Genomic DNA, 13099 nt, shown 5'->3' on the forward strand with positions numbered 1-13099 from the left:
CAAATAGACTAAAGTACAAGATTACCTTTCTTGCTAAAACCCTCCAACCTCCAACCCAATAGCAGCTCCTTCACAAACTTAGGCAAAGACCAATAAAACCTCCAAATTCTTGAAAAAATGTCCCCAGATTGAAGAGGAGAAACCGAACAGTGGATACACAAATGCTCTATAGATTCTGCACACTTTCCACATAGAACATAGGAGGGATCAAGAATCTGAACACCCCGTCTCTCCAGGTTAATCCTAGTTAAACATTTATCCTGAACCGTTGTCCAAACTAGGAAGTTAACCTTGGAGGGGTAGGTTGGATTCCAAATCTACCTAGTAGGGAAGTTCTCCTTACCTAAACTATACATCTTAAGAAAAAGGGATTTAACTGAGAAGCTACCATCTGCATTCCACTTCCATGACTATTCATCTTCCACACACAAATCAATTCTCTGATTTTGAATCAGCTCTAACAGATCCACATACTCATCCACTTCCTAATCCAACAAGTTCCTCCTACAGAGAGGAGTCCAAGTGAAAGAATCCCCAGAGATGCAAATGTTATCAACAACTGAAGAATCTTGATTCACTGCAATTTGGAACAAACGAGGAAAGGCTTCAGCCAAGGGACCCTCCACACACTAGGGGGCCTTCCAAAACTTGATTATATCTCCTTTACCGACTTTAAAACTGGTCCCATTCATAAAAAGAGTGTTGTACTTAGAGATGTCTGCCCAAAGAGAGCCACCCCCAAATGGAAGGGGATCTAGAGTTCTCCAATCACCCCATACCACTCCATACTTTGTTGCAATAAGACTCCTCCACCATGCTTTCCTCTCCAAAGCAAATCTCCATATCCATTTACTAAGAAGAGCATAAGTAAATTCTTTCAATTTCCTGGTTCCCCGACCACCCACATCCTTAGGAAGGCACACTTGCTCCCAATTGATAATGTGAATTTTCTTCTCATCTTCTCAACCCTCCATAAGAAGTTCCTTTGGAGTTGTTCCAACTTCTTTGCTATTTTGTTTGGGATTGGAAAGAGAGAAAGAAAATATGTTCGGAGATTGGAAAAGGGTATTCTTAATCAATCTAACCCTACCACCAAAAGATAAATTTTTTGCCTTCCAAGAGGCCAACTTCTTCTCCATTCTCTCAATGATTGGGCACCAAATTGAGGAGGAAGAAAATTTGGCCCCAAGAGGCAGCCCCAAATGTAAGACCCTGTACAGTAGCTTTAAATAAATCAAACAGGCAGTAACACTTGCTCAAGTACTCCAATATAAAACTGAAGACTGTGGATATGACCCAAGGAGGTTGTGTCAACAATGAGGTTTTCTCAGTATATTACTTGTGCACTTGTTAGACTAGAGAGCTATATTTATACTGGTACCTCTAGCACACAACGGTACAAAATTTTATTGTTGGAAGGGAGAGCCTTTCTTATCCGAGAATTCACCAACCACATTGACTTAATCAGCCTCTTGGATCAAGGGACAAGTGTCCCACAAGGTAGGATTAGTTGCCCAGATTTCTCAACTACCTTGCCAAACTTTGAGCACACCAAGCAAATAAATAGTTGGCATGGTCATTGTTTGTTTATCTGTAAATAGGCACAAATAATGGGAGTCAAAAGCAAAAAATATTTACCCATTGGTGTAGGCTATGCCATCGGCCGTAGGATTTATCCATACAACAAAGTTATTCTAAATCGAGGGCATCTGGCCACTTAGATCAACATCTCCCACTTGGCCTTGTAGGCCCAAGATTTCAGCTAGCACTCGAGACCCATACTAAGTTTATGCCTTTTGAAGTTATCACCTGTAATAGGCTTAGTAAAGAGGTTAGCTAGCATATCTCTAGAAGGCACATACTTGACCAGGATCTCTTTCCTTTGGTAGATATCAAATAAGTATCTGTATTGAAGCTCTATATGTCTTCCCTTGTGGCCAGTTTCCCCATTCTTTATGGTTTGAATGGCAGCTTCATTATCATTGTAAATTAGGGTTAAGACACAATTTAGGCCTTCCACCTTAAGTTCTTCTAGGAACCTTCTGATCCGTACACCTTCAGAGGTTGCATTACTGCAGACAATGAACTCCGCTTCCATTGTAAATTTAGCAACACAACCTTGCTTTTTGTTGGCCCACGAAACTGCTCTTCCTCCTAAGAGAAAGACATAGCCAGTTCTTGATTTTCTATCATCAACATCTCCTGCAAAGTCAACATCACTATATCCTACTAGTTCTAATTCACCACAAGAGAAGGTTAGCTTAGTATTTTTAGTTCCCTGGAGATACCTAAAAGTTCTTTATTGCATTCCAATGAGATAATCCTAGGTTACTTTGAAATCTACTAACGAAGCTAACAGCAAAACTTAAATCAGGTTAGGTACAGAGCATGCCATACATAAGGCTGCCTACACCTTGAGCATAAGGTTTCTTAGACATTTCTTCCTTTTCTTGTTCATTTGATGGGCACATTTCTTTTGTTAGTTTTGTTCCCATAATTATTTGAGTGTCAACTGGTTTGCATTCATCCATTCTAAATCTCTTAAGGATGAAGTTTTTGTATCTTTCTTGTGATAGGGTCAAAGTTCTTGTTTTCCCATCTCTCTCTATCTTTATTCCATGAACAAAAGAACCATCACCTAATTCTTTCATTTCAAATTGAGAGTTTAAGAAACTCTTTGTCTTTTCTATTAAATTCATACCATTTTCAGCAATCAAGATATCATCCACATAAAGAGATAACAACACAATTGAACTCCCACTATTTAGGACATAAACATAGTGATCAAAAGTATTAGGAACAAAACCAAGTTTTGTGACTGCATTGTGAAAAGTATAATACCACATACGAGGAGATTGCTTTAAACCATACAAGGATCTTTTTAATTTGTATACTTTTCCTTCTTGTCCCTTTCTTACATATCCCTCTGCCTGTTGCATATAAATTTCTTCATTAAGTTCTCCATTTAAAAAGGCATTCTTTACATCCATTTGGAATAGTTCCCAATCAAAATAAGCTACTAAAGCAAGTAATGTTCTAATAGAGGTGAATCTAGCAATTGGAGAATATGTTTCTTCAAAGTTAACTCCCTCTTTTTGTGTGTAGCCCTTAGCTACCAATCTAGCTTTGCACTTTTCTATTGATCCATCTAATTTTAATTTCCTTTTAAGTATCCATTTACAACCTATAATTTTCCTACCCTTGGGTAGTTCAACTAAGGTGGCGGTTGATAAATTTAAAAGTTCAAATCTGAAAAGTTAAAAAGATATTAAATGTGTCTGAAATTTGAAAAGAGGTATAGTTGCTTTTTTACTTTTTAGAAGATCTGAATCCATAAGTTTGTTTGTGTTGGATCAACCCTTTATCATCTAAAATTTATTGATTTTACTATTTTACCCCTAAAATATACAATTTAAAAATGATGGATTCAATTTATATTATCTTATAAAAAATAATTTTTAACCTCAAAATAATATTGAAACAATACAAATAATAAATAATAAATTAATAAATGAAACAATTAAAATTAAAAAAATAATTAATTATTATAAAAATATTAAAATAATTAATAATTTACATAAATAAAAAATAAAATAATTTTTAAAAAATAATGAATAATTAAAATTTATTAGTTAATAAAAATAATTAATAAATAATAAATAACACAAGTAAATTTGATAAAAATAATTAATTTTTAATAAAATTATTAAAATAATTAATAAAAATATTAAAATAATTAATAAAAATAATTTATAATTAATAATTAATAAAAGCATTATTATTATTCACCGAAGTACTGAACCACCACTGCTTGTTGCAGTGGCGGTGGTGGTGGTGGGAAGATAGGGGAGGGAGAGGGAGAGTGGGAGAGAGAGAAGATAGGGGGAGAGTAAGAGCGAGAAAGAAGACTGGAGAGAGAGAAGATAGGGGGAGAGTAAGAGAGAGAGAGAGAAGACAGCGATAGTGGCAATGGTGGGAATATAGGGGAGAGAGAAAGAGAGAGAGAGAGAGAGAGCTGTCATTGCAACTTGCAGCGACGGTGCCAGGAATATAGGGGCGAAGAGAGAGAAAGAGAGAGAGAGAGAGAGAGAGAAGACAGGGGAGAGAGAGTGTCGTCGCTGCAACTTTCAGCGACGGTGGCAAGAATACAAGGGGCAAAGAAAGCGAGAGAAGATGGGGGAGAGAGAGCTGCCGCTACAAGTGGTGGCGGGAAAGATAGGGTGAAGAGAGAGAGAGAGAGAACCGCCGTTGCAAGTTGGAGTGGCGGTGGCAGGAAGATAGGGCGGAGAGAGAAACCAATAGAGAGAGCTAGAGAGTCGTCGTTGAATGAAGTGAAAAGTAGTAGTTCCATTTACAATTTAAACCTCACAATTAAATAGAGACTAAATTCAAAAATGAGTATTTTAGTCAAAAGAAAGTTTCACAATCTTATTTATATCTTTAATAGCAGTGTAAATACAGAATTATAGATGTGTTCATTTTTTATATTTTTGTGTAAAAAACAATTTCGATATGCCACACTTACTTTTTCTTTAATATTATAATTAATTAATATTATACATGCGTCAAAAATGTTCTTTTTTTGCAACATATATGCATTTTTTTATTTATGTATTTTATATTTTATTAATTTTTATTATTTATTTATGACATTAAAAGTTAATACATTTGACCCAAAAGTTGAACTATTAATCTTTTCCAAATAGTAAAAGAATATCATTTTTTGTCGGTTATAAAGTAGGTATTTCAATTTCATTGTCAATAAAAATAATTCTTTTTATTACACTTATTTTTTTTCTAATTTGATTAATAGAAGTATCATAAATGTGTCTAATTTTTTCTCCTATTTTGTAATTTTATATATTTATTTATATTTAAAATTTTCATTACCTAACTATGATTTCATAGGTTTATTTATTTGACTTGAATGGTTGAATTGCTTGTCCATTACTTTGATAAAGAATGTTTTTGTATTTTAACCAGTTTTAAAATATATGGGGTTAAAAATATTGACATAGATCTCTTTATTACCACTTATTGGTAAAAAATAAATTAAATATATGACTCAATAAGAGAAAATGAGAATTAGTACCTTTAAGTATAAGACTTAATAAAAGATGATTAAATGTGATAGAAAGTAATAATTGAAGTTACATTTTCAATGATTACAATTAGAGATGTAATTAATAAACAAATATGAGCATTTTAGTAGTTATTTAAGTTGGCATTGAAGGTATAATAAAACAATTTTTATATCCTTTATCAAACAAAGAAATTAAGAGTAATTTAGTCCAAAAAATTCCACTCAACTTACCACAAATAGCAAACCACTGAACCCATCTATCCTATGATAGGTATCCATAGTCGCCTCCTCTCCCCTTTCACACTGTTTCTGGTGATAGATCTCTTCAAGGTCAAGAGTGAAATTCGCAAACCAGGAGATATTTATTATCTCCGACATTGATATCTTCCGAGAGGAATTAACCAAGATTTAAGGAAGCTCAAATGTCATAAATTGAATGGTTTGTGATGATTCTGATAATCATCTCACTCTCTAGCAATTTCTTCCTCTCCATTTCCTCCTTATCTAAGAGAATATGCTCATTTTTCAGATATATCTTTGAAGACTAATGTGGTCGTTGGTGCAGTTGTGACATCACTCCATGGGGATAAGATGTGTAGGAGATTGGTCAGAGATTCAATGGTCAAAGAACCTGTTTCTTGACATGAGGCTAAACATCTCCAAATTCAACAACATCAAGTCGGAGGAACTGACAACACTCCATCCGTTATTAAACACGATGTCAGAGAGAATGACCTTATGCTTAAACTTCTGCAAAAAAAAAAAAGAGAAGTCTTTATGACCTACCTCTTTTTTGCGGTTAAAATGCCTCTATGAATACTAAATTTTTAACAACAAAAAAGAGACAAGTCTTTAAAATAAGCATTGCCAAACGCAATCATATTCTTGACAATGCAAGTGTGTTGTTATGGTAAATGTAGAAGAGAAGAAATAACAATGGCCGAGTTTGACAATCTTTTGGGTTTCAGCAAATTTGGAGGACCAAAATTCTGTATTTTCTAGTTGATGGCCAAAAGTTTAAAAGCTTGGAAGATGTGTTCACAGAAAGGCCCATAAAGACGGCACCAATATCTTCAATGGCAAACGCACCCCTCACCCTCACCCTTTAGGCTTAGATAATGGAGAAAGCCAGGACGAGTTGTCTTAAATTTCTTCAGGATTTCCCCGGAAAAATCTATTCTAATGCCTTGTATACTCAACACAGGCATGCTTTTCTCTCCAACAATATAACATGGTTTTTTCTTTTAATTTTTTTGAAAAAATGCATCTTTTGTCTGAAAATTGAAAATTAAAAGACAAGAATTTGAGCATTTGAGTGGGAGATAGGATGGAAGAGATATACCATTGCTTCTTCGCATATCCTATAATCAATATTGCCTAATTTCAGAGAGATGGACACTATGTTTACACATCTTCAACTTGGAATTACGAATCCTGGGTGTCAGAAGCTTTTGCAGAATATTCATCAGTTAAATTGGGTTAAAATGGTTAGAATTATACAGAGGTGTCTCCAGGTCGAAATATGAGTTGATTGTTTAAGATGAAGTGCTTCCTATTACAACCGGCTCCTGCTCACAGAAGAGCAATCTTTGCTCATCAACAGAACATGGAGGTAGTATTGCTGCAAATTAGGTAAATTTAACACCTCACACATATTTTACAGAGACTTAAATTTTCATGGTTTTAGGATTTCATCGCATTTCATGCTTCAATGCAAAATCAGATAGACCCATTTCACCAAGCTTTTGGAATCCCTGCTATTATTATCGAGTCCCAAGGTTTTGCTATCCCACCTGTAATTGACTCCGAAATAATTTTTTTGACATCCCAAAAAAATTAATAAATTAAAAAAAAATCAGAATTATGCTTCAATGAAAAGATTGGAAATAAAAGAAAAAAACCGTTTCGGAAGGGATGAAGATGAAGTTAGGGAACCATCAGATACCGAAATTTATCCCCAACAGCGCAAAGCTGTACGGTCCGCATCATGGTCGGCCATTTAAAAACAGGCCGCATCACCTGGTTCACTTCTTCTTCCTCGCAAAATACATACAGGGATTCAGTAAGTAGTCAAAGAAGGGATGAAATCAAGGGACTCAGATATGTGGGTTTGAGTCAATTTCTCCTCACTGATTTAAATCAGTGTGGTGCATGACATTCTCAATCCTCATCACATCCCTTCAGCCTACTTTCTATCGAGAAAGACGATAAGAGAACACGAAGGAAATCATATACATTGGAAAACAAAGAAAGAGAGAAAGAAGGATCAATGGAACGAAATGGGTCCAAACAAATGAAGGAAAAGTACGAAACACAGGAAAAAGAGAACGAAAATCACTAACGGCGAGAACACAACAATAACGGGGAAGCCGAGTTTTTCACTTATATAAGAGCATCAAGCAGCAGACCTAACAGCGTGGAACCCCAAGATAAAACCCTAATTATCAGTATATTACAGGTGATTTTACGGAATTACCCTTAATATTGGATTTTAATGTCCTATTAGTCGGGACCCGTGCATCCCTCAGCAAAATTGAAGAGGTCCATCACATTTCCAATTAAGGTTATGTTTGGGAGTACGTAAGTTAAAAATAAGTTTTTATTTGAATAAACACTTATTTGTATTTGGCATTCAAATTTTTCAAGTGCTTATTTTTAACATAATCACTTATTTTATATTGGGTGTTTGGTAGTCTTTTTCCCTAATAAGCACTTGTGACTATTTTGTCCTTTATTTTTTTTTTCCAATTTTCAAAATATATCCTTTGAAGCACTTTTATTAAATTACTTTTATAAAAACACTTTTATGACGAAAGTTATTTTATAAAAGTGCTTTCATAAAAGTATTTTCGTAAAAGTGTTTTCATAAAAGTACTTTCATACAAATGCTTTCATAAAAGTGCTTTCATAAAAGATTTTTGATAAAAATACTTTCACAAAAAAAAGTTCTCATAAAAAGTACTTTTGTAAAATTGCTTTTATAAAAATGTGTTCATAAAAGTATTTTTATAAGAGTGCTTTTATAAAAATGCTTTCATAGAAGTGCTTTTATAGAAGTGCTTTCATAAAAGTGCTTTTATAAAAGTACTTTTATAAAATTCAACTAGGGATGATTTTATAAGTGGTATTTTAAAATTCAACTATAGATAATTTTGGAAGAAAAATTTTGAATAAATGCTTATTGTATATGCACTTAAATAAAGCTGGAAATTTGGGCTTAAAAAATAAGCCTTTATTTTTAAAATAAACACTTATTTTGGTCTTATTTCCCAAATACCAATAGGTGTTGAGGCCCTATTTGATGATTAAGTACTTATTAAAAGTACTTAAGCCCTTTAGGCTGTTTAGGCTATTTGATAACCCACTTTTTCAATCACTTATTATGTTTTTAAGTACTTATTGGGGTGGGGATGTTTGATAAGCTACTTTCCCCATAAGTGCTTATATTGACACAAATGACAATTTTAGCCCTCACTTCACTCATACATATATACATACATACATACATGCATGCATACATATATATACAACATAACCTAGCCCTCACTTTCCCCATAAGTGAGTTATTGATAAAAAGGCTTTGTTGAGCACCATTGTAGAGATTGACAGAGCTGAAGAGGCGGGTCCCTTGTCTGAAGATCTGAGACTTAAGAGATCAATTGCAAAAATCAGATATGATAAGATGGCAGTTGAGGAAGAGAGCAAGTGGAGACAAAGAGCTAAATCCATTTGGCTTAAAAAGGGGGATAAAAATACAAAGTTCTTTCATAAAATGGAAAATGCTCGCACTAGGTTCTCTTCAATTAGCAAGCTGGTGTGGGAGGACAGGTGTGGTGAGTCTAGTTCTAAAGTTAAATCTGTAGCTACTTCTTTCTATAAGAACCTTTATAAAGAGAAGTGGGTTCATATACCTTTTCCCTCCAGGCATTTCACACTAATGCCTCCTTCCAGAGAAGTCTGAATGCAACTTTCATCACTCTTATTCCAAAAATTGAGGGGGCTGTCAATATAAAGGACTTCAGGCCCATTAGTCTCTTGCACGGTTTCTACAAAATATTGGCTAAGGTTTTGGTTGAAAGAATGAAGTGTGTGTTAGGCAGTGTTATCTCTTCTAACCAAAGTGCTTTTGTCTCGAGTGGACAGATGGTTGACTCTGTTCTCATTGCCAATGAACTGTTGGAGTCCAGAAAAAGAGAGGGGACCCCAGGTGTTCTGTGTAAACTAGATGTTGAAAAATGTTATGATCATGTTAACTGTCACTGCTTGGATATGGTTTTAGAGAAAATGAATTTTGGGTAGCTTTGGAGAAACTGGATCAAAGTTTGTGTTAAGACTCCTAAGTTCTCCATCTTAATTAACGGGCAAACAACGAGGTTTTTTGGAAGTTCAAGAGGTTTGAGGCAAGGTGACCCTTCATTTGCGTCATGGAAATTTTATCTCTCTTTAGCAAGAGGGCTGCTAAGAATGGGCTTTGGGAGGGTTTTGCAATTTATCTGGGAAAAGAAAAAGTCAATATTCTTCAATTTGCTGATGACACCTTATGCTTTGTTGATGCTTCTCCTAATCAACTGGAGGTGGTGCTTACAATTTTGAGTTGGTTTGAGGTGGTGTCTAGCCTTAAGGTTAATTTGAGTAAATCTCAAATTACCCTTGTAGGTCTTGTTACAAATCTAGAAGTTTGTGCAGAATTTATGGCTTGTCAGACTGCCCATCTTCCGGTCAAGTACTTGGGGCTCCCTCTTGGAGCTAAATATACTTTCTCTCAGATTTGGAATCCAGTGGTTGAAAGAATGGAGAAGAAATTGGCTTCCTGGAAAGATAAATACATTTCTTTTGAGGAGAGAGTGATTTTGATTAAGAGTACTCTTTCCCTGTTTCCTATTTCTTCCAAAGTGGCTAACAAATTAGAGCAACTACAGAAAAACTTTCTCTAGAGAGGTTGGGAGGGGGAGGAGGAGAAGAAGGTTCATGTTGTAAACTGGAATTAAGTGTTGTCTTCCTAAGGAAGTTGGAGGGTTGGGAATAAGAAAATTGAAGAAATTCAATTCTGCCCTCCTATGTAAATGGCTTTGGAGATTTGCAAATGAAAGAAATGCTTGGTGGACAAAGCTAATTGTGGACAAATATGGAGTGGACTGGGGTGATTGGAGATCTAATTCTCCTATTTCAAGAGGGATAAGCTCCATTGGACAGGTATAATGAAGAACGCTAATTTATTTGAGGAAGGAATCTATTTCAACTTGGGAAATGGGGAAAGAGTCAAATTTTGGAAAGACTCTTGGTATTCTAAAGTGTGTCTGAGAGATGCCTTTCCTCTGTTGTATCAAGTTTCTATAAATCGGGACTCCTCAGTGGCTGAGAATTTCAATGTGGATGGTAACTCTTTCAACTGGGACCTAACTTGTAAGAGGCGCCTCTTTGACTGGGAAATTGAGGAGTATGCAATTCTATAGGGCCTGTTCCAGAACCAAAGGATTGACCCAAGCAAGGAGGATGCTTGGAGATAGAAACGGGAAGCTAATGGCATGTTTTCTGTTAAGTCTATATTCAGTAAGTTGATAAGTTCAGGTCAAGAAAACATTCTGGCTAGTTAGATTTGGAGCTCAATCAATCCTTCTAAAGTGAAGTTTTTTGCTCTGGACAATGGCTTTAAATAAATGTCTATCCAAAGTTAAGCTAGTGAAACGTGGCATTCAGATTTTGGACATGTCATGTGGCTTATATAGTGGGGTAGTAGAAATTATTGAACATCTGGCCTTACATTGTCTAGTCTCGAATTATATTTGGAGGCATTTTCTTCAAGCTTTGGAAATCAGCTGGGTAATGCCAAATTCTGTGAAGGATCTATTGTTGTGCTGACAGATTGAGGGTCTCAACAGGAAAGGTATTTTGGTTTGGAAGACTATCCTGGCTGTTGTGCTATGGACTATTTGGATTGAAAGAAATAATAGAATTTTTCAAGGAAGAGCTAAATCTTCAGAGGAAATGGTGCAAAAAGCTGTGGGTAAACTTTTGTCCTGGGTGCCAGTAAAAATTAGAATTTGAGTCTATTGTTTAGTTCTCATAACTAGTTGTATCTATAATTTGTGGTGGCTCTAGGTAGTCTCTAATGGCCTAAGCTCCTTTGTACTGGTTTTTGTTTTAATAAATTACCTTACCTTTTCAAAAAAAAATGTTATGTTATACATTTTAACTAAGAGTCCACATGGACCCCACTTCATGACAAATGAGAGCCCACGTGGACTCACACGTGCACAAGTGAGTCCACGTGGACCCCACATGGACCCCACTTCATGGTCAGCACTATTTTTGCCATCAATGGCCCTGTATGAAGCTCGATACACCGGCCGCTAACGTCGCTGGTACACCAGTTGTCACCAAAGACACCGGCCACCAACATTGCCGGTACATCAACTGCCAACCGGTACACCAGTCGCCAACATTGTTGGTACACCAGCTGCCAACGTCGTTGGTACACCGGCCGCTGATGTCGTGTTGGCAAAGAGATAGAGACAAGGAGAGAGAGGGAGAGATAAATAAGAGAATGATAGTGGGGGTATTTTAGGTATTACAAGAAAATATTAGGGACTGGTTCGTCCCATTTTTTTTGGAGAAGTATTTCTTTAAAAAGTACTGAAAAAAAGCCAACTTCAAGTCACTTTTTTAAATAAGTACTTTAAAAATAAGTACTTATTACCCTCTTTTTTACCAAACACCCATAAATACTTAAAAACCACTTAATGTATGGTCCCATGTCTTAAAAGAAGTACTTCATTTAAGTGTTCTCAAACAGGGCTTTAATGGCCCAAATAAGCACTTATTTTTAAGCACTCCCAAACATGGCCTAAATGGTGTCCAACTAAGTTTAGTTCAAGTATTATTGTTTGGGGTTATATCTAATTTTATCCAATCACAATTTTAAGTTGCGCTTTAGTGAGAGTGGTGGGTAATTTCCTATTCTCTAGATAACTTTGTCTTATTTTTTTGTATCTTAATGCTAATTTTTATTAATTTTTTTGAAAAAAGATTCTTTTTCTTAATTTTTATCGGTTTATTATTATTTTTGTATTAGTTTTAGGTAAAATTATAAAAAAAAACATCCTCCTATAAAAATTCTATAAACCACTTTTGTGTTTTGACCTAACAAAGGCCTCTCCAATAGTTTTGAGAAAAAAAAAAGTACAAATGCCTCCTTTCCCTTGGCTTTTTGGTAACAAAGACATTGAAGTTACCAAAATACCCTTGTCATTTTTAATGCATTATCGTACATAACATAAAGTTTCAACTTTACCCTCTACTAATTTATTTTGCTAGACAACTTTCAAAGAATAATTCTCCATACTCTTCTTGGACAAATGTAAAAATGCTGAGGTGAAGTAAAATTAATGCATTATATCCCCATTGTTTTATTTGGAATGCTAAGTAAAGGAGGGTATTTGCACCTTTTTCAAATTGAGCAAGTGTACAGACAGTTCTGTTTGAGCATCCCTGAGGGGACCATTTGGATTTGTAGACATATCCTTTGCATACTCAAACCCATAGGGGGGGGGACAACCATTGGGGTGGGGAGTAGGAGGAGGGGGAAAGTTTACATGAATACCTTATTACAGTGGGGATTTCTGGACCATAGGGGGGGCCATGGCTCCTATGGATCACCCCTGGCTCTGCCCCTGATTACCGAAAAGCTAATACTCCATAGTCTTTTAACACGTCTCTAGAGTTTTCTCACTGACCTGTTGGCAAGGAAAAATTTTGCCTTTAAGTATCAGATCCATGACTTACAGGGCTTCTTCGACAGGTTCAAAGACTAGAGCTTTTTGGTCTGAGGAAAGTGTTATAGCCTGAGAGAAGTACAGCTCCAGGTCAGACCGTGCATTCATGGAATTTGTGTTTAAAATAACTCCTTTAACCTTTAGGCAACTGTGTTTTGAAGTTATCTCCATTCACGTGCAAAACAGTGATATGAGGAGTAAATTCTAGCAGAATAAACAAAAGGGCAGGGTGATGAATCTCAAC

At 35.6% G+C, this 13099-nt stretch overlaps 1 non-coding gene across 1 annotated transcript; it reads right to left on the reverse strand.

Moving 5' to 3' along the window:
• Window positions 1-7175: 7175 nt before the first annotated feature.
• LOC148851678 (small nucleolar RNA Z221/R21b) lies at window positions 7176-7262 on the reverse strand. The gene has a single exon (XR_016100123.1). It is a non-coding gene; the product is annotated as a small nucleolar RNA Z221/R21b (small nucleolar RNA).
• Between the last annotated feature and the right edge of the window lie 5837 nt (window positions 7263-13099).

Source organism: Nelumbo lutea, chromosome 5, assembly GCF_056320005.1.
Source record: "Nelumbo lutea isolate HS-2025 chromosome 5, American lotus-T2T, whole genome shotgun sequence".
NCBI classification, from domain to species: domain Eukaryota; kingdom Viridiplantae; phylum Streptophyta; class Magnoliopsida; order Proteales; family Nelumbonaceae; genus Nelumbo; species Nelumbo lutea.